Here is a 23254-nt window from a genome sequence, read left to right as displayed (position 1 = left end):
AGATATGTTCTTATGATCTTGACTGTATCTCATTTTTCTCATGCCCTTATTTCCAATTTACAGGAGTCTAAGATAGCCACTGTACTTGATTAAGCAGAGTAATCCTGGTGTAACTTTAAGCTCAGGATTTCCCAAAGCACTTGACTTAGGGACTACAGAGGAAGTGTGTCAGGGTAGACATCAATGTCTGACACACCATGGCAATTTTTATTTTCCCACAGATTTTTCAAACAAGTAGAATTATGATAGTACTCTTCCTCTGAGAGACTGAGTGAGCAAATACACCTCAAACAGTAGTGTTTTGTGTCTTTCACCCTTGCTCTCCAACACTTTAGCCTAAGAATTTACACTGTGTAGAACGGTAGTTTTGCTACAGTTTTGTTGCAGGTAGAGACATCTTAGTACTTTGAATAATCTAGTGGGTCACCCAGTGATGCCATAACCACTCCGAGAAGCAAAAATGATAATTATCTCTTATTCTTGCTTTGAGAGGAATAACCTGTCCTTACCTTCCTGACTTCCAACTACTAAACCCCTTAATCATTGCTGAACTACCATTAAGGTAATCCATGTTGTCATTTTAATTCCTTTTAAATATTTGGACTTGCTCACATACTGTGGCAGTGAGTTCCCCTGCTTATCAATCACTGAGAGGAGAATTCTTCCTTGAAGACCTCTAAACCTATACCCTCAGTGAATTTCACCGCGTATTTTTATATTATAGCAGCCCATAGCAGTTCCTTACTCACTTTCTCCTTGCTGTTCACAGCAGACCTCCATGGCAACCCTCAACTGCCTCCCCAAGGTCACTTTTTCCATAAACTGGAGAATGTGACTTACTCTTACACTATATAAGCCACAGCATCTATCATCCTTGCCCATTCCTGAGCATTTTCCAGTCCTACTGCATCCTACTTGATTGAAATGAGAGTCAGGCCTAAAAGAGTTAACTGAGGTATCTTGGTCTGCTGAGAAAGCCCCCCCAATACCTGTTCTGCCTGTGCTGCAAAGTCTCTGTTCTGTTCTGCTTACTGGACCTAAACCTAAGAAGAATGATAGAAACGGTATACAATCGACCTAGGGGTTATAAATTAGGACAAGATAGACATTTGAATAGGAGAAAAAGGTTTAGAGCCAAGGGTTTTTGCGAGCTTCAGTAGTTAGGACAAGAACAATAGAAAGGTAAGAAGGTCAAAGCGAGAAAGAAGAGAAGACGACCCCCGATTTGAGGATGAAGGTCGGATCTACCACCAAAACTCAGTGTCAAGAGAAGAACCTGGAAAGCACAGCCCTAAGCTCTGCCTAGACTCCGCCTACTATGAATATGCATGATTAGATGTTGTAATCATATGAATATGTATGTAATCATATATGTAGACTGTATAAATACCTTGATTTTGCACTGGTGCTTTTGAGCAAGTTTTGTGTGGTGTGAACCACACTTGCTCCCACCGTTGCAATAAATACTTTGCTGCTTAAAGATGCAAAGTCTCTGAGCAGTTCTATTCTGAAGTTTTTCAGCATCAGGTAGTGTGATCAGAACTGCATAGATTTATATAGGGATGTAGTAATGTTAGATCTCCATTCCTCTTCTGATCATGTCTAGCCTTCTATCAGGAAGTCATGAGGGAACTGAAATGATCCTTTTTATAATACAGAGGCAGTATCTTCCGTGGCCAAGTTGAAACAGCTTTGGTTACAGGGGATCCAGGCTCAGATGAATGAGAGGATACCACCAATAAAAGCAAAAAAATAAAATTAAATAAAATTAAGAAGTCAACTTGAATTTATTTTAAAAGAGGAGATAGTGAGATAACTAAAAAGGAAAAGGTATGCAAGCTTTCCTAACACAGTGTTTTGGAGGGGTGAAAAAAAAATCATATTTTATTTTCAAGCTGTGGTTTGAAAAGCATCACTGAGGAAACCATACTAGAAATTTAGGATATGTCTATGCTGCACAATGCTAATTTATCCACTGAGGTCTGTGCTAATGCTATATTCCTTACAGCACTTACAGATAACTAGTTTAGGGCTCTCCAAAATCTCTTCACCAAATCGCACTGTGAAATGGAGAAATACTCTTTTTTTTTGTCTTCAGCACTGCAGGGCACCTTGAAAAGGCAGGTATCACTCTACTATCTCCTTAACCCAGTACAATATTGTCTGTGCTACCCTTGCAGACTTAAGAGTATCAAATACATTTTGCAGAAAGACCCAAGCCAGGACAATGTATAAGTTTCATTGTACATAGATGAATATGCTTACAAATTTCAACAGAAGTGCTCTCAGGCACTAAGTTAAATCCAGGCATATGGGTCTTCCGCAGCAGTAGGGCCCAAGACGTGTAACCCCCACGCTATGCAATAAAAATCAGCTCTTCAGCAGAGTCTGTGCAACATACTATGCTATTGAGGTGACAGTGACAAACACAAATGGATGTTGTACTTTGGTTACAGTACCTACCACACACTTGAATGCACCTTACTCTGCACAGGCTCAGAACATAACAGTTGGACTGTGTCTTGCACAGTCAAAAATGCAGCTGGAACAGAGGGACTTACTGCTTTAACTGGTCTATAGTAAAAACTCTTTCTGCCCCTTGCCCACAACAACAGAGCAACACTAAGTTGTGCACAGAGGTTGGTACTCACTAAGGACCAAGGTCTTTCTCCAGAGAGCATTCCCATGCTGTTACAGCCTTGTTGCTGGTTTTGCCTAAAGCCTTTGGCTATACAGAAGACCATAGGGGCAACACCACCTGCCTTGTGCACAGACATCCGGTGTGCCCTCAAATCCACAGGGAACAAAAACCTCTGCCTGCCAAGCCCCCTCAGTCCACAACAGTCAGTGCTAAGTGGTGCTTGGAGGGGACAAAACTCAGCACTGAGACCGGTACCGAAGAATCACACCTGCTGGACACCAGAGGCTGGTCTGGGAGAAACTCAGTACTCAATTAGCAGCTACCCATGACACACAGAACTGACATGATGGCTGGTGTATTTCTGGCCTGATTTCTGTCTGTCAGCTCCCTTTAGTAAATTTTCTCCTTAGCTAATTTTAACCAAATTTGAAAGAAGGGCTGGAGTCTCACAGATAATTATATTTTTATAAGATTCAGGGATCTGACAGCTGGAGAGAGAATAGAGACCAAAATTAGTGCTTTCCATTAAGGGAAAGCAGGCAAAAGCCAGCCACTATGTATTCCAGCGAGCCTGAGACACTCAACAAACCCATACATATTTGGCGCCAGACTGGCATCACTGGTGTTTGCTCTTGACAGAGCTAGTAGTTTTGCAGTAGTGTATAGTTTAGGACACAAACTTGTAAGTGTCCAGGTTTAATTACTCCTGCTATTCTCATGAAAAATTCTATCATTTTCTTGAGGTATTGGTAATAGCAGAGCATCAACTGAAATTAGGATGATTTGTGAAGGAGTGGCCAAAATTATCTATTTTATTGTAGAAAAAAAAAATGTGAATATGACACCTCAAAAATTACTTTTTTTCTTCTTGAAAAGTCTGTTTTTCAATTTTTAATCCTGCAGTTACTAGAAGGTAAGATTGGACAGCAAAATTTGTAATTGTTAGAAAAGGAACTCACAGCATCTCAGGCCAATCTTCTGTTATGTGCCAAATTTAGGGGAAATGTGTTTTGCCTTTAAATTAAAAAGAAAAACAATTCTTGAGGAATAAAAATGTCATTTTTCAAGGAAGAGTAATAAAATATGAATGCTTCTCCTTCAGCTGACTGTCTTTGCAAATGAGCAAGAACTCTGAGGTCAATAAATTGCCATTACCCAAGCTTCATAAATCCTCAGTGGTTGGATTTTACCACATAGTTTAACTTACAAGACCTTAGAAGAGGCCAAGAAAGATTCATTTGGAGTATTTATAGGCAAAGACAAGGTCTTCAAACTTTGTCAATTGTTACTTGCAGTGTCAACATGGAAAAAGCTGCTCATGATGGAAACTGCTGGTACTAAAACAAAGCCCTCTGCATGTGCAACCACTAATAAAGGCCTATGGTTTTACCTGCTCATTATCAAGTGCAGCGTTGCTAGCAGGTCAGCTGCAAAAGGCAATGAATAAAGAAATAGAAAACTAAGTTAAAACTAGGGCTAGCACAGATACAAATAGCAAACATCCCTGAAACTTGAAGCACAATGTACACATGAAAAAGCGGGAGAGTTGATTAAAACAGGATGCAAAATATGACCATGTGTGCATTAAGTTGCATGAATCTTACAGAGAGCTGTCTGAGGACTGCAAATGGGATCCTCCTCTACGGATTCAGCCCCTACACAGAACAACATGCAGAACTGTAAAGGATTTTTAACAGTACACTCTGAAAGGGGAAAATCAGAAAAAAAAAATAAACAGAATGTCTAGTATACACTACTAAGACTGCTGAAAAGTTCTTCATGCCTTTTGGAAAATGAGTCTGAACCTGCCTGAATTGTCCTGTAACTAGAGTGTAAAGGAAATGTCTATATCTGGGTACGGCATCCTGAAAAAAATCTGAAAGACTAGATCTAATTAACTGCCAGGGAAATTTGAGAGTCTAGGTACCCTAACCTTCTTAAATTTGGAGCTTGTGTCACTTACACACTTAAGATCAATTTTACTCCTTCACCCCCTTTGAGTGAAGTAAACTCAGCAGGCTGGGCACTGTCTTACATGTTTTCTCTATCATGATCCCAAAATACAAGTAATAGCTTGCCATCCTGCTCTAGAAGAACAAAGTGAGAGGCCTCTATGGCAATGTACAAATGCAAGAAAGCCACCATGACTGAGCTCTGAGCCAGACCAGAGGGGAACAGGGGACGTAGGAAAGCTGTTAATTAAGCACTGCTTGCACTATTAATAGGCTGATGGAGGGCATCATTATCAAAAGGAAACACGCTTCAAACAAGCTTTTTCTTGTACTTGCTTGGTTAACAGGGAAGACATTTGAGCATGTCAGATTAAGATTACTATTACACGCTGTCATGGGAAGTCCTTGAAAGCAACCTATGCTCTTAACAACGCATAGCATATGATAGCATTCAGAGCAGAGCTTTTACTGTTCCCATGCCTTTGTACAGCATTTGGTGACCTTAGGTATTCTGAGCAGGGACACAGGAAGGATGTATTAAGAAGGAATTATTAAATATTGATTTATTTTTTTTTCTGGCATTGAGTATCAAGATAAATGCCAGAAATTCATCTGTCCTGTTGAAACTGACCCAGAAAAGGTGCTTCATCAAGTTCAAGTCCATGGAAAAAGAGACAGGGACAATGAAGCAAGAAACTTTTCCACCTTACCCATCATAGATCACCCATGAAAACTCATGAAATAATATTGAGACCACAACATTTGACAAAGGGGACCTGTGCAAGTGCTTATACAGTGTTCAGGAACTTCACTGATCCTACACCTGCCAACTGTGTGTCTTCCACCAGGAAACACATAATCAGGCCATAATCTCTCAACCAGGAGATTGGTTGATCAACTAGGTCATACTCAGTAACCTGTGGCATCTTTCTGCTCAGCTGGCATATGCTGCCATGCACCCAGCTTGCAGCAGCTTCAGTAAAAAAGATTCAAAATTAACATATCTTTGTATGAGATCTCAAACAGAAATCCTGAACTGTCTTACTTTACTAACAGCTAACAAAGCACTACCCTTCAGCAATTGTTTAATTCACACCAAATCAAAAAAAAATCCCATGTTTCTTCCAGAGTTCAGCTCTGGATTCTAAGGCCAGTGTGACTTTGTCCAGAACTGGATGAGTTCCAGGGCTCAAGGCAAGGGGACTGCCAGTACTCGTGATCGCACTGAAGCTCAGCTGCCATTCAAGCCAGGATACAGTCTTTCTGGCACCTCCAGTGCTACAGAAACCACTTTACAAAGGGAAGGATGGAGGACACTTTAATGACTTATTCAGGCCATAGTCACATTGCTCACGGTTCTCTGCTGACAATGCAACGTACTCCTTTGAACTAGGGCTTCAGCTTACCAACATTTTTCCAGAAAATTTGGAATTGCTGACCTCTTTGGAAGAGTCATAACCCAAAGAGGTTGGGCAGTTTTTGTCCTTGGAGGTTTTAATGACCCGATTGAGTAAAATCCTGAGTAACCTCCTCTAACCTCACTGCCTATCCTATTTGCAGCAAGAGATGGGACTACAGACTTCCCAAGACCAATTCCTGCCTGAATTGTCCTATGATCCTGTGAAAACGTGGAAAAATTGTGGACAGTCTTCTGTAATTTTTTTTCTCCCATAGAGTAAGAGATGATATCCTTTTCAAAACTTAAATTAAAGAAAAAGTCCTATTTCCCCTGTGCCTTACTTAGAAATGCTAAGTATGGACTAAACAGCATTCAGTTGATCCAAAGCGTGGATCCTCATTTCAACCTCTTGAGACCCAAGCCAAGTTCTCTGTTTCATTTTAAACATTGACATAGTGGTTATTTGCAGCGTATTTAGGCCTGGCAGCCCAAAAGTTTGGGGGGAAAAATGGAGTGAGAATTCATCAGTGAATTATGTTGGTAAAAAGAGAGAAGAACCCTCCCTGACAAATCCCCCTTAGTAAGAATTGCTAGAGGAAGTTTTCCACGGGGAATTTGTTGAGGAGCACAGGGAAATACCTGGAAAGAACTGGGATGAAGTAAGTCTAATTTTTTGTGTGTTTTCGTGTGCATTTTGATTTCTTCATTACAGTAGTTGTTTTCAGCTGGAATTGAGCCTAATAGCCATTTTTATATACAGGAAAATAAAGGCAAAACCACAGTTCATTGTGTATAGGGTGAGGAGTGGCAGCCTGCAAAGTTGTGGCAAAGCTGCTCATGGTATGGAGAGTCTTGAGGGAGTTTTGTTTCTGAAAGAGGTACAGAGATGTTTGCTTGGAAGTCTTTCTGATGCATTACAGAGGCAGTACAGATAGTATAAGACATTTACTCAAACTCTTCCACTAAATCATATAACCACAGTATAATTTAATTACAGAAGAACCTCTGGAGGTTCTTTTGGTCTTACTTCCAAAGTTGAATACCTCCAAAGATACCCCAGTGTTTCTGGAAAAATTCTTTCAGTGGTTGACTACCTTGCTAGTAAAAATTTTCTTCCTTACATCTAGCTGTAATTTCTCAGGCTATAACTTATGTCTGTTGCCTCTTGTCCTTCCTCTGCTTCTCCTTGTACATCATATGCCCCAGCCCCTACATATCTTAGTGGACTCACTCCAACTTGCCAACATCCCTCCTGTACTAGGAACTCTGAACTGGACACAGTACACCAGACATGGCCTAACAAGTACCACACAAAGGAATATAACCACCTCCCTTGACCTGATGGATAAGATACTGCTAACACAGCTCAGTCTTCTGTACTAACAAACACAGGCCTGCCAGCGATGGCAGTAGCCAAGCTGTTCTGCATGGGCTGCTAACAGAAAGAGAAACAGACCCACTCCCTTCTCTGTCTCTTTGGAGTCCTTACTGGCACCACTGCCTGCCCAACCATCACCCTGGAAACATCTGAGAACAGTGGGAGGGCTCAGATCAATTTATACTGAGGTCTGAAACATGTTTGATGGTTCTCACAGTCCAGGCTTCCTTAAGAGATGGACAAGCAAAGACATCAGCAGGCAGATGGACTGACAGAGCATATAGGAACCATGTCTGGTGAAAAAAAGTGACTAATGGGTGATACAGAGAGGTGCAACATCTACTTTTTAAGTAAAAAAGTAAAATCTGCTATATTTACTCTTTCAGGCAAAATCTGAACTTACTGAACTCATGGCTGAAGTATTGTAAAATCATAGTGTGAAGCACTGGCAAATGTCAGCTATGCTGCCGAAAAAACCTACCCTGAGCCAAAATTTAGACACTGCCTTAAACAGCAATTTCCATTGTAATTTTCCTCCCCTCACCAAGTTGCTCTAAAACGTCAATAATTGTTTTTTCTTTACCTAGAGCATAATATAAACTCATTAATTTGCTCCCCACTTTGAAAACTAACAAAGTGTTATTAAAAATGACCATTCAGTTACAATTTCTGTCACTTGTATCTGTAGTAATTCGTATTTTGCCCTATGACTAGTCCTGTTTATTTCTGGGACAACAGAAGTGGCAAATTTTTGCCCGTAATATCTGTGTGCATCAGAAAAAGAGAGTGGAAGAGAAACAGGGAGAAGCGATTAGAGTACCATGTACAGTAACCATCCACATATGCCTGCACCCCCACAGAAAAGAAGTCTCACTCTACAAAAAGTTATTAATTGTATTTTAAAGATCTACAGGTTAATCAAGCTGTTTTGGAAAATATGGTTGCAGAATCAGTTTCATTCTGTCATTACATTTGCTCAAATTAAAAATCCAGTTATACCTTTTAAAAATCTACTAAAAAGCCCTCTGAAGACTATGATGGAGTCTAGGACACCCTAACATTATTTTCCACACTGTCTGCTTTCATTGCATATCATGAATATTGCCATCAACTTCTCATACATCTGACTTCCAGACGATATCCTCTTTTTACAAGGTGGCTTGCCTTTCAGGAGTTTTTGGTGAGCGCTTTTAATCATAAGGTACGAGCCTGCAAAAAGGTGTAAGTCAAATTTAAAGAGAATAAAACACAAACAAAGACCTTCCAAATCCTACTCAAAAAAAGTAGAGATAAAGCACAGAAAGGTTTAAAGGAGTCAAAAAATTTGATTTTCCCAGAAATATTAGTGAAGCTTCTGACAGAATGGTGATTAAAGTTTCCAGCCATAAAAAGTACATCCCAGCCTAACACTACTTGTTCATCAAATGTTCCCACTGTCCTCACTGGGTTTTGGCCCTTTTGTGGGGAAGCCAGCCCCAGGAATCAAAGGACAGCTATGACACTACACCTAGGATAACCACATCTCTCTGGGTGTTCTTGCAGAAACTATGTCAAAACATGCAATAGGAGAAAACATACCATACATCTAGCACACACAGACAGGCAGACTTGAATAGCACTGTGGTAGGCTGTCCATGCTCTATAGACTTCCAGTCTCTATAGGCTTCACAAAATCTTAAAAACAAAACAAAAAATACCCTAAAGTAAAAACCCTTTAGATTAATAAAATTAAAGCTTGTTCCAGGTAGTTTGTGCTGAGAGCTTGTTCATGTACCAAGAGTACAGACGCCATTGAGCAGCAGAGTCTAGATAATGTCACCAGCATGAAAACTCTTGCTACGTCCACATCTTCCCAGTTTCCAGATCCTACCTCTGTGCTGCACAATTTAGGGCAAGAGCTTCACACAAAGCAGAGCATCAAACCACATTTGCAGGACTTTACCTACAGTGCAGCATTGGATGGCCTGTTGCATAGGCACATGCTGTGCCAGACAAACTGCAGTATTGACTTATTACCATCAATACTGACATATTAAGACGGACAAGCTGAGATGGAAAAGTGAAAAGATGGGCAGTCTATCTCATTTTTCATTCTAAGAGGAGTTGTGGAGCAGAAAAAGCTAAATGAAGAGGAGGCACATTTTGCAGCCCATCCCTCTAGTTTGGGCAGCAGAGAGAAGTTTCTGAGCATACAGGGGTGGAGACAGCTTTCAGGTACACACGGCCTCCTTTCCTTCTGCTATGTCTGACACAGTCACAATAACCTTTGTTACTGTCAGACTGCCCAAGTCACCACCAGCACCACCCACTGAGAGGGCTGAAGAAGTTTGGATAGTTACAGGACTTCTTTGGTTGGGTTATTTTCTCACTACGCAAACACAGTGCTCCACAGCACTAGTTATCAGTGTGAGACTTCATTCACCATTAAAGCTGCACAGTCCAGAAAATCCAGGAGTGCAATACAAGCTGTTTTACAGCGGTATAAACAACACCGTCATAGGCAACACCTTCCCATCAGCTTTTCCTCACTCGGCAGGTGAGGAGGGAGGCACTGCTACCAGCACATCTGCATCATGCAGCTGGGACATTATGCTGCCACTCCACTGCCAACAGAGCAACATCCTCCCTCTCAGCTGGCAGCTGCTGGGTAAACTACCTTTATGGACCTCTGCTGTCAACCTCAGTACTCTATCCTAGCCTCTGCTTTTTCAGTTGGTTCAGCAATAAAATACTTAATGATGCTGCTGCCTGAATCATCATTGGACTCTGAGACAAATAGCTTGATTCTCCCTCTGCAGAACTATTGCTCCATGCTCTTTCCAGTCTCAAGCAGGCATTAACACAGGCATGTGTCCCCTGCACACTGTGCCCTGCTTCCATTAGGATGTTTTACAACAAGATAAATTGGTCTCACCGCCTACTGTGCTGTGAGTACTATTTCTTAAGAGGGAGTCTCTGATTCCAGCAGAGCCTCCCTCCTGAAGGTATGGCACTGCGGGAAGGAAAGCCAGCTTAGTACTGCACTTAGAATGAGTGAGAAGAGATGGCTGCTCTTGCTATTTCATCAACAAAGCCCCTTCCCAGTGCAGCACTGATTCCAGGGATATTTAAGTAGAATCAAGGTGAAATAAAGAGTATTATGGTATTACTATATGTATTCCTCCCTTTTCCAACATCAGCAGTTAACATGCCTGATGAGAGATGCAGCAAGGAAACAATTTCAGGTTGAGTGCATCACATACTGACTCACTGCCATGAAGCTCTACACTTCGACAGAATTCCTGGTGAATGATGATGAAATATTCATCAGTTCATATTTGTAAAAGGCCCAGCAACACACTGAGTAAATGACCTCCGACAAAGTGCCTCACATTAAAATGGAACAGCAACCAGCTGAAATGAGGGAACTACAAACTACGCATGTGTTTTGTCAGCACAAACAAGCAGCAAACACAAACAGAAAGAAATCTAGTTGGACTCGTCATCCTGACAGTGAGAAACAAATGAGAAGCCAGCCTGTTCACCTCAGTGGGACCCACTGGAGGAGCAGCCTGTGGCAGGAGTGAGTGGGGCAATGTGGGTGAAATATTACTTACTGCCCTCTGTGACAAGCAGAAGGTGAACCAGGCAAGGCAGGAGGGTGAGATGCTTTGTTCTCCCCACATGCTGGCCCTGGTTGTTCATCACCTTTATCCCCTGCACCTACACTGCAAGGCACCGCTAGTCCTTAACCATGGGTCTTGGTCCCTAAAATGGAAAACACAAGCCTGCACCCTTCAGAGCAAATGGGGAGTGCCCTCCTAATAGGCACCTGGTGCTAGGAAGGAGCATCCCCACAGTTTGCACTTCTTCCCTTGCCTGCAGGTTTTTATGTGAACCCCTCTAGAGAGTGGGTGAGGTTTGCAGGGGATGCAGGGTGTGGGAATGGGGGTGTCACCAAACACTGCTCTTTGTCTGGGGTTGTGTTAGCCAGTGCTGATTTAAGGAGCAAAAGGGTGGATTTTCTGTCCTGCTTTCAGCTCTCATCATTATTCAGGATGCGTGATTTCCAGGGAGGTTGCCAGAGCTGCACTGCACCGCTTGTGATGGTTAATCCTTGTATGGGAAAGCTCCACAATGGAAACTGTGAGGAGAATGCAAAATAAATTAGGAAAACCTAGCAAGCCATCATCAGCCTCCGCAAAACACAGAGGCACCCAGGCCTGGCCTCCCCCAGACCTTTTCCAAGGCAGTTGCTCGAAATTGAGCTTAAAAACCCATCTGTCGTTGCCCCAGGGCCTCACAGAGAGGTGAGCTCCCACTGCCAGCGCCAGGTGGGCGATGCAGCCCTTTTTTTAATCATTTATTTATTAATTAAACGCCCTGTGATAAGGCAGATCTACATGCAGGTCCACACACAGCTCTGCAGGCTCGGAGGGCCCTCGGCAGCCGGGAACTTGAACAAACAGCACCATCAGGTGGCTCTCCGGGAAATAGATGTGCGGAACCACCCAGGACATCTCCAGCTGCACCTGGCCATCCCTCTGCTCTCCTCTTCCAACCCTCCCAGCAGGGAGGGCCCACAGCCCCTCCTGGGAAAATCCGAGTCCAAAATTTTTAGAGAAAGCTTCAATGGCAGCGAGGCGCATCCAGGAAAAGTCTTAAAGGGAAAACTTCCAGTGTGCTTCCTTCCCCTCTGCCATGTAATTATTTTACGTCCTGTCCTTTCCATTGCTGACAGCCATATGGATCTCAGCTTTAACCTACGTAGCTTAATTGACTCCTTAACAGGCTACCAGGCATCCAGAGCGCCAGGTGAGTGAAGTGCCAGATCTGAGTGAAGTACAAGTCTTGATTCCCTCCTTCAGCCTCTTCAAATTTGGGGGGCACTGGCAAACTGATGTTTTCCCCTTGAAAACTAATTCCAGTGTACAAACCCCCTCTGAGGCACTGCTGGCATCCACCTCCCCCTGCCTGCATAAGGGAGGAGGACAACGCCTCATTCAGCTTAAGGCAGGTGCCCTTTCACCAAAGACTGCCTTTGAAATAACTTGGTTCCTTCAGCATTTTTGCTGCCTTCTCTTGCTGTTCACAAATTTGGTCAGTGCAAACTGGGAGCAGAAGCATTTCCCACTAACTAGCCAAAGCTGCTTCAATCCCCTGAGAGTCACAGAACACATAAAGTCCCAACATACATAAAGATAATAGATGAGAATTCAGCTTGTAGACTTTAGACCTCAGGCATTTCACAACCTCTGCCCTCAGGCTCCTGCCCATCACCTTTACCTATCCCCATAAAGAGAGGAGAGCAATGGATAAGACAATCTGAAGGAAAGCAAAATGCTGTTGCGCTTACAATGCTACAGTGATTACAGCCATACCCCCACTATTTCCATGATTACCAGGGAAGGGACCTATATCATCAGCCTCAGCTGGTTTTCTCATATCTGGATTTTAAAAGATTTTTCTTCATGGTATTCTGCCCTTCAGTGAATAATTAGAAATTTCTAATAACTAGGCATTTCATAGTTCCTAGTGGAACTAAGGTAATTTAAATAGAAATGTATATAAATAATATCTTCAGTTCTTTGTATTCTTATTTGTTTATATATCTATTTCTGTAAGTAAATATATATATATACATTTATTAAGATATAGAAATACATATGCAAATAAACACATACACAGTCATATTTACAAACTTAAAGGAAACCTATTCAAAAGTGTGGTTACCCAGTTCCTCTAGGAAACTCCTCGTTTCACAGTTTCAGCTTTGAGTGCCCATAGTTAGACCTTACAGCAACAACTCTGAAAATCAGGACTTTCTGTCGCTATGTTTATGCTTATGCATATAGAAGGATTGATTTACATACCTAATTTCAGGTCTCTAATTTTCAAAAATGTGTCGCCTGAACAGACAATCCCGTGATTCCTGTTTTACTGCCCCAAGGGGCACTTCTGTACAAAGAGGATCATTCAGTCACCTTGAAGGGATGTCAAAGCATTGCAAGTTGTTGACAGCCCATCTCAAAAATCTCTGCCTTCTGTAATAAAGAGACTTCCCAATTCCCAGATATGCTCAATGCAATAAAATTTCTGAACATCCCACATGAAGAAAATAACAGAGCACCTAACACAAAAGACAAAAAAAGAAGAGGAAATGAGATTATGTTTCCCATCATGGCATCTGCATTAAGCTCAATAGCTGCTTATTTCTACTATAATTGTGCCAAAGTCATTTTGAATTTCATTTTCTTTATGCACCTTGTTCTGAAGCTGAGATATTTTGGGAAAAACAATGCACAAGACAGCACTTAAATGCAACAGCATCATCTCACCAGTTGCTACTAATGATGTCAGAGGAGGTCAGACGGGCACAGAAGTATGAATTGTCCCTACATTTGTACACTTCTGAATGGCTAAAGAGCACCCAGGAGAACTAAGGTCTTCCTAGGACAGTGGGAACACAGAACGCTAAGAAGAAGAAATGTATTTTTTCCTGCCACCTTAATTCTCTTTGCTTTCAAGCTCTTCCTCAGCTCTTGCCTTTTATCTTCCCGTAAAAGGAGAACACAGCGCTTAGGGAACTCAACTTGCAGAAGCATTGGATCATGGGAAAGTCTGCACAAGCCACCTCCAGGTTCTTCTATAAGTACTTCTTTTCTGCACTGGGTTGTCAGTTGTGCTGCTCTATTCTAAGTGCAGAGCCATGGAGCAAGATGCTTGGGGTGGATTTGTTGGCAGATCAGTAGGGAATCATAATATTCCTGCCAAATTCGTTTTCTCATGTGACCTGAGCTTGACTTAGAACATGGATTTCCTATAGAGACAAGTTTGAGCAGTGCCAGGAATTTGAAGGCCAGGTGGTCTGCAAAGCTTCTCCCCAGGCTCTGAGATCCTATTTCCTCGCGTCATTCTTTCCAGACGGCATGGAGAGCGGGCTGCGGTGCTCACAGCAAACTGAGTCCTCAAAATGAATGCAATTGCTCCTTCCCGCCACCACAATCCTCTGGAAGAGACTGTTTCCTAGCAGAAACGTGCTCATCTTTCCTCCCACTTCTGTCACAAATTCAGACAGGCTTTGACCAAGAATGCTAGTTAAACTTTTCTCTGCGAGAGGAAACTCTAAAAAAAAGAAATCCCACTTTTTCATCTCTGCAACATCCAAATTGGGCTTAGCTAGTCCAAACTGCCATGTCCTTGCTAATTCAGAAAGCCTGTATTTGCCTGTTTGGAAGGGAAAGCTATCATGTAAAGGCAGATAGACAGGCTTTTCTGAAGAAAGCTATCCATAGCCACTCTGGTCTCTTGGGACAAGATGGTCCATATATTAATTTTAGATCTTTGGCAGTCTGCATAGTAGAAATATGTTATGGCTCTCATCCATACTGACTTCTATTAAGAAAACAAAAGCTAGAATGAGCTGGAAGCTCTCCCCGATGACGTTCTCTGAATATCCATTGAGAAAAAGCAGCCTATTCTAATATATTACTTGCCCAATCCCCACAAAACTCTTATTAAAGGACCCAAGTTAGGCTTCCTGAAGAGGCACAATAGTTCTGTCAGCATTGTAATGGACCAAATATCACAGAGTCACAGAATGGTTAAGGTTTGAAGGCATCACTGAGGGTCATTTAGTCCAACCTCCCCTGCCCAAGCAGTGTTCCCTATAGCACGTCACTCAGGATTGTGTCCAGATGGCTCTTTAATATCTCCAGAAAAAGAGACTCCTCACCCTCTCTGGGCAATCTGTTCCAATGCTTGGTCACTTGAGCGGTAAAGAAGTTTTTTCTCATGTTCAGATGGAACTTCCCGTGCATCTGTTTCTGCCCATCGCATCTTGTCCATTGCTTGGCACCACTGAGAGAAGCTGCTTTTCTCACTGTTTTGTCTCAGAAGGAACCAGGTGTAATGCACAGATTACAGTTGTCTGCTTCTGAACTTCTTAATCTTCTATACTGCTAAGGTTCCCTACTGTCCCACCCCTGACACAGAGCAGGGAGTAGCAGTCTCATCCTGAAATGGCTCCTGCCATTCTCTCTATAAATGTTAGAAAAGTGGCAATGGCCCATCACACATATAATCCCATATCTATAATTGCTGCCTTGTTGGCAAATTCCTGTCACAGATTGCACTCAGTTCTATCCCACCCTCACATCAGATGCAATCCACACCAACCTGTGCCTGCTGGAGCGCCTGGCTGAGGTAGTGGGATGGAGAACAGCTCACTGCACTGGCACTCTTGGGAGACAGAACAAATAACTCAGATTTCAGCAAGTCTGAACCCTCCACCTCGGTTGAAGCCATCCTTGTATCAGCTCTGTCCCCTGAGGGCCTGAGGAAGTGATGAATATAGCACATCCTTCTCCTCTACAGAGGAAGAAGAAGCCTGCACCAGGCTGTCCTCCCTTCTGTCCGGCTTAGATTCAGTTGCAGCAGCCAAGCACAAAAATGCCCTACACGGAGGGAGTGATGTCTTCCATTGAAGCAGCATTTGAAACAGCACAAGTCACTGAGAAAGCAACCTCCCTGCATTCTTCTTGTTGGCATTATGCTGATGACTAGGAGACACTCAAAAACCCTCTGCTTCTACAGTCGAAGAACAGCAGGATAAACTCAGGAATAACTTCAAGAAGGGCAACTGCAAACTCCCTTAGCATGCTCCTGGAAAAACACAGCTGGAAGAACATCAGCAGCGGCTATGAAATTCATTTGCTTCAGACTCACAACTTTCTGGCAGTAGGCTGACCAGTCTGAAATTCACTCCTAAAATCCATTGGAATGCAGTTTAAAATTAGTCTTGCTTCCACTGTAGTTCCTCTGCCTCCCTGTTTCCATGCATTCAAATAAACCTAACCTTACCACCCATAAGTCAGAAAAGAGAGGAGAAACATAGGTTAGGGAACACTCAGGTACCAAAACTGAACAAATGGCATAATAAGTCAATGAAATCCAAAATCCTTGCCTAATTTAAGCCTAGCTTTCTTTCCTGGAAGGGCCAAGCTGCTAATTCACAATGTGTGTAGCTGGTAAGAGACTTCCACTTGCAATTGCTCTCCCTTTTACAGTGTTCTCAGTCAACAGGCACGTCTTTACATCCTGCCAGCACATGACTGTGAGACCATTTTTAAAGATTTCATGTCAGGCCTTTGTGGAAATCAGTTAAATCATTTTACAGGAGAAAGACTATGATCCAGGAGCACAAGGGCAGTTATTTCAGACTTTTATTCCTACTTGCAGATGATTATTCAATCCGAAACCCTGCCGAGCTGCAAAGTTCCCCAACACAATATTTGTGCAATATTGACTACGAAATTTCACACCATTGCACTGTGTGCATTTGGCTGTAGATTCGTGATATCTATACATATCACTTCCTGCTCTGTTAAGTTCACCTGTAAACAGAATTTGTCTCTAGAGCCAGAAACTCTGTTCCTTACATCAACATTAACTAGCCCTTGGCTGAGTCTGCTCTGTCACAAGGTCTCAGGCCGTATTATCAAAGGAGTGCCTGGACACTGCTGAGCATTTCCTAGGCAGCAAACTGAGCTTATTCTACAGAGAAATTCACTTCCCCATGAGCACAGAGGAAGCAGAGCTAGCCAGGATGGAGAAGCACTTCTACCAAATATGGAGAAACATTTCCACCAGTTACAACACCACCACACGACTCAGTTCAACTGCCCTGGTGTGCTGTTCCTTACTGCCTAACATGCACCTATCTGCACTGATCCAAAATTACACTCCAGCACCACAATGCTGGCAAACAAACTCATTTCATCCAAGAGGGCAACTGGGTTTTAACAGAGGCCATTGATCCACTGCGACCCTGACTCAACACCAATTTAAACATATTGCCTGGCCAAAGACCTGCTCACAAGCACAGTCATGAAGTAACACAGGAGAGATAGACTTCTGACACAATGAGACCTACCAAGTTCTTGCTAAACCAAAGGCTGGTTCCACAGTTAATTAAAGTTGCCTCACCAAAGCCATGCACTGAGAGGAGTCCACCAAAGGGAGGGCATAGCAGCCTGAAACACCCTTTCTCACTCCTTTGAAGCTTGAGGTTTCAAAGCTTCTCCCATTCTGAGCTTCATGTGAACAGGAGGCCATCTCCATGGTAGGTTGGAGTTTCTTAGCCCAAGAGAAGTCCCCATACAAGTCCCTATTTTGAACTCCAGACTCGCAAGAAGTAAAAGAGTTCCTTAACCTATACAGGCTATTCTGGAAATGGAGCTTTCTTCTAACTGCAGTGCTTGGTCCTGGTGCTGAAAAAATTCCTCTGCTGGTAATGCACATTCCCACAACATTGCACCAGTACTTTCATAAGTCGCTTATGAAGTGAAGTGGTATTTGCTGAGGAGAACAGTATTCACTAGAAAATTCCCACCCACCTCAAAACATAACTGCAGCAGTATTAACTCCACACAGCTACTGAGACTGGTTGGTGGTACTGAGGAGGGGAGATGCAGAAACAGATGAATGCTTTTTTTAATTTGCACCAAGGCTTGGTTTTTCTCTTATACCCCTACTATGATTTTAGAGACCACATGACTCCAAGACCACAATTTCTTTTCAGCCTTAGGTCATGTACCTTTGCACCATGAACATGTGATGCAAACCACAAATAAATGTACGTGTGTATCATTGTCTCTGCTCTGAGTGGTGCTAAGTCTACTTTCCTCCTTCCCATTTCTCTAATTCAGTGGTGCACACTGTGGATGACTTGACAAATATAACAACACTGTCCAAAAATAACATCCCAAACTCTCAGTCACTCACTCTGTACTTGGACATATGTCACTTTAGCTGCATCACAAGTATGGCTTCCCTCTTTGGAGAGCACCAGAAGAAACTCATCCTACATTTTCTTCCTGTATGCAAACAAATGGTAGAGGAATAGTATATAAAACTCAACTTCCTGTCCTAAATCATAGAATGGTTTGAGGGAACTTTAAAGGTCATCTAGTCCAACCCTTTTGCAATAAGCAGGTACATCTTCAACTGGATCAGGTTGCCCAGAGCCCAGTCTAACCTGACCTTGAATGTTTCCAGGCTCTCTGGGCAACCTGTTCCAGTGTTTCACCAAACTCATCATAAAAAATTTATTCCTTATATCTAGTCTAAATCTATCCTCTTTTAGTTTCAAAGCAATATCCCTTGTCTTATTGCTACAGACTTAATTAAAGAGTCTGTCTCCATATTTCTTATAAGCCCCCTTTAAGTATTAAAAGGCTGCAATAAGGTGTCCCTGGAGCCTTCTCTTCTCCAGGCTGAACAACCCTAACTCTCTCAGCCTTTCCTCATGGGAGAGGTGTTCCATCCCTCTGATCATTTCTGTGGCCCTCCTCCGAACTTGAGGAACATGGTGTCTTCATGACAGCAGCTTAATTTCACCCTTTTTCCATGACAGTACACCAGTTTACTCCAGGAGAGACTAGTATGTAATGAGAGGGCAAAGCTTCAGGCTGCACACATCTATTACAGCTGCATGGCCTAAGGTGTGTATGTTGGTGCAAAGCACACCCTCTCACTTGGTAGCAGATGACTCGGGAAACTTTATCCTGTCTCATAGGCTATAGACTCCAGATGAAGTTCTGAAAAGTTGTAACAACACATAACTTAGTTTTCTGAATATTTAATAAAAATTCTAAAGAGGGGAAAGTTCTTTCCTTTTCTCCACACCACTGACTACTCCCTTTTCCTGAAAGATATATTTTTAAAAAAGAACAATTCAAATTAACAAGGTAGCTAGCATAGTAGTCTGCTACAATTTAAGGTGTCAAAGTCAAATTAAAACCTGACCTATATAAAACCATGCCATGCTATATAATACTAACAGCACCAGTGTTCCAAGAGGAGCAGGTACTCCTGAGCAGCAGTCCAACTCTAGGCAGCCACTAAGGGCTTGTGCTGAAAGCATGCCAGGGCTCAACAAAGCCCAGCTTTACAGTGCTTAGGAAAAGCACTACACAGCAGCCCCACCTGCAAGTCCTGCTTGCATCATATTTGGTCACTTTGCAGCGCTCAGCCCCAATCTCGGTTTGGTCCCAGAGTGCTCAGAGGGACATGAAGTGATTAAAAGAGCTGGGTGCCCACCCCAGGTGTTGGGTTAGCAGCCAACAGGGCAGGTGGGCCCTCGAAACTTTCCCAGCCTGTGGAAGGAAGAAGCCTTGGGGGACTGAGGCTCCACTGGTTTCTTCTCCTGTAGGGCTTACACAGTGCATGAGCTCCATCAGGCATGTTGCTGAGAGCACAGCACTTTAAACACCCCTAGCACTGTGGAGAGCTCAGAAAACAAAACTAACCTCTCAGGTGCAGCTGGAAAAGGGGCGGGGGGATGGCACATTAGGTTGCATTGCATTTCTAGGCCTTGTTCTTTTTTAACTATAAAATATTAAATACACTATTACAAGCACAGTAGGAAAAGTTGACTTTTATGGAGAGAAAAGGTATCACCTCTGAAAAATCTCATCTGTTTGCTGAGAAATTTTCACTCAGTCTTTGACTAGCAGGAGATCCATGCTGAGAAATATGAAGCAGAAAGCTTTTGTTCAGAGTGAATTGCAAAAAAAAGATAAATGAGTGAAGCTTTTAATGTGAAGTTTTCCCTCTGGCAACATTTCATTGTATGATACAGGCATACAAAGATGCCAAAGGTAAGAAAAAACCATTTGGGTTCGAAAGAAAGAACTTAAACTTTGGATAAGACTCACATTATATTGGACTTGCTCAATAATGGAAAAAAAAATGTAAATAAAACAAGCTCTTAAGAGGAAACCCCACTGCTGAGGTGAAGCTCTATCCAGGCCTATGTTTGAAAAAGTTTTGCTAACACAACTCCTTGGCTAGAAGCATAGGAAAAACAACATACCCATAACTATTTTGGCAAAAGTCAAAGAGTAGTACAGCTGTCTGAATGCAAGCAAGATGTTCCTCTGGACCACCAAGCCTCATGACTAGCTAAGCCTCTGCAGGGAACCCAGAGAGTAATTAAACCAATTCAAGGGCAAGGATGCTATGTGAGCACAAAACAGCTATTTTGAGGGGGGGTTGTCATTTGCTTATATCAGCAGTTATATCACCAATCTTCTATCAAGAAGCCAAGAAGTCACAGACATTAATGTAAGATTTATTGGTTTACCAATCTGCCTTGTATCTTTTTACTATTCCCAATTACATTAGAGGTAGAATAACCTTCTTGATAAGGAACAAGAGGTTTTTTTCACTCTTTAATACCACAGAAACATTTGAACAAGGTGAAGAGTGCTCTAGATATATGAAGCCACTGCCCCTCTAGGTAAATAACTTTCTTTACAGACAGTTTTGAGCTGTTTTTATCCATCGTCAAAGCCTTCAATCAGGCAGATAAAGAAACATGCTTGTTGGCCAGTTAAGCAACATGCCAAAACAGAATTCCCACTGCCAGCACTGATACCACTTCGTTTATATGTAGTTTCTCATCCCACAGGCTTCGGCTGTTTGAAGGGAAAGTAGTTCTCAGAACAGATGGAGTTGGTAATATAGCTCTTTCTAGGAGATACAAGGATTACACAGGGAATGAAATGGCGAAATAGTGTCTGCAGTACATATTGTAAAACTTCAACCACTCCAAGTAAAATTCCCTTCCCATTGAGAACAACATGATAGGACAAAGTGGAAGTGAGTGACAGTGTGGTTTTCCAAAACATTAGCTGTATCATGGCTGTTTCCCCTCAGAACATTGGCTACCCAAAACCTACTTGAAACACATGTTCCAACCTTGCACTCACAAAAAAATGTTGTGACTTGTCATTTTGAGTCAGTGTCAGAAGAACTGCCAAAAAAAAGGATGAAAAAGATGTCTTAAAAGAGCAAGAGAGAGTCTGTGCAGCAGACAGGGAAACAGTGCCTGTGTATATCAGAGCTCCTAAGCTCAGCTACAAAATCTTATTTGGTTTCCGCTAGATATACCCCAGGCATCTTGCTTTCAGTGATGCAGGAAGACTTGTATCCTACAAGTCCAGTGTTGTTCCATGTTCCCAGGCTGTCTACCTATGCTTAGAGTGAAATCTTTGCAAGGCAAGGCACAGAATCCTGGATATTTTCAGAGAAGCTAACTTCTGCAAAGAGGACAGACTGCTTTGAGTCGGACTTGGAAAGCCACAACCACTGGCAACAGTGTTCCAACAGGATGGGGCGGGCAGAGGAAAGGAAGGTAATGAAAAAGTCTATTGTCCAGGTAAACCATTCTAGTCCAGACCAAAGCTCCATTTAACCCAGTAACCTGTGCCCAGCAGTATGGACAAGAAGGCATACAGAGAAGACAAAAAGCAAGACAAGCATGTCTGGTATTTCTCCCACGTATTTTTGCAGCTTCCAATGATTTTCATCTCGGGACAGGTCCTGATCCCAATTTGGTTTCTTTATGGAATGACCCCCAGTAGGTCTCTCTTTGAAGTATTTGCCTTACTGTTTCGTTTGCTTTGTTCATTGCCATTGAGCATTAAGCTGACATTTTAAGTTAAGAACCATGATGATATCATTCCTAAAAAAAAAATCTGGAGGTTATGTGCTCAAGGTCTTGAATTGAAGTACTTTGCATTTTGTAATAAATTGCTATATCCAATTTTTCACTGTCTTTGTAGACCTTAGGGGGGACTTTTATTTTATGCGATTCTAGTTTAAATGTATTACAGTAATCGTAGACATTTTCTCTCCTTGCTATTCCCGTTTAAATTGCTTTTGCTTTTGTCAACTATCAGCCGGGTACAACCAAAGTCCAGTCAAATCAGGCAGATCTGTAACTCAAATCTCATTATATGACTCATACATGTTCCCTGTCTAAAGACAATTGCCTGGATTCTTACTCTGGTCCTGGACATATAATTTACCATTACAGGAGTGTCCAAAAATATGAGGTAGGCCTGAGCCTCACTCTTAAAAGCAAGGTCTCTTGGATTGCACTGAATGGAATTTTAAATTCAATACATCGTGGTTGAAATCTTGGCTCCCTCTTTAATCTGTGGGATTGCTTTTATTACCCTTGTTCAAGCCAGGGTTTTGCCTGAAGAACATCTCTACTGTTTAGCATTATTTCATAATTAACTTGTTAGGAGCTCTCCTGTTTGCTAAAGCACATAGGTTTTCCCCTCTTCAACTTCACACAATGGCAGAGAAAATGACACTTGCAGCCTTCAGAGCAAGAAGTGATCTTTTATCCAACTCTGTCATGCTACAGAGCCAATTGCTCCTTGTGTCCAGCTCAGAGAAGACTGTCGCAGACATTTTCTTCAGGGTTGAATTTAGCTTGTAGCATTTTTCCAGTTGATGCTCTGTCCAGGAAAGTCCTTTTTGGCAACTGCAGTTTGAAATTCTACTCCAACCCTGGATCTTAAACTGAATCAGAGAATTTTACCGGAGATGAAGAAACTCTCCCTCCTTTCCTTACTGATCATTCCCTGCCATCTGCAAAAGCCACTAATTTCTGCACAGAGCACAGCTTTAAAAGAGCTAGTGCAAATCACAAATGCACAGTTGCATTAGTGGGCAGTTAAATAACCAGAAAGACAGAAAGAAAAAAATTAAGTCTAGGTTTACCTAGGGTATACTTACATGTACTATTATGTGTATGTACTGTATATATGTATATAGTTCTATAGGACTTACATGTACTATTGTTAAATAACCAAAGAAACACTGAAAAAAAAAGAATGCAAATGCAGTGTTTCGCATAGTCAAGCAGAAAGGATTCATTCTTGAAAGTTTCAAGATTTGCTTATTTGGTGTCAACTTTGTCAGACACACCTTCCTTCCCTCCAGCGGGCAGATTTGTTAGAAACCAAACTGTCCATCTTCCACATTGACTTGGTGTGAACAAGATGGGGTAATTTGGATCGCAACCTTTTGCAGCCAGAAGGGCT

At 42.2% G+C, this 23254-nt stretch overlaps 1 protein-coding gene across 1 annotated transcript in view; it reads right to left on the bottom strand.

Annotated features, from left to right (window-relative positions):
• F13A1 (coagulation factor XIII A chain) overlaps positions 1–23254 on the bottom strand; it is a 207029-nt gene that overhangs the window by 126963 nt on the left and 56812 nt on the right. The gene's annotated exons all lie outside the window — the stretch shown is intronic.

This window comes from Neopelma chrysocephalum, unplaced genomic scaffold (assembly GCF_003984885.1).
Source record: "Neopelma chrysocephalum unplaced genomic scaffold, ASM398488v2 Primary Assembly neopelma1_26b, whole genome shotgun sequence".
NCBI lineage: Eukaryota > Metazoa > Chordata > Aves > Passeriformes > Pipridae > Neopelma > Neopelma chrysocephalum.
This window is presented reverse-complemented; position numbering and strand designations above follow the sequence as displayed.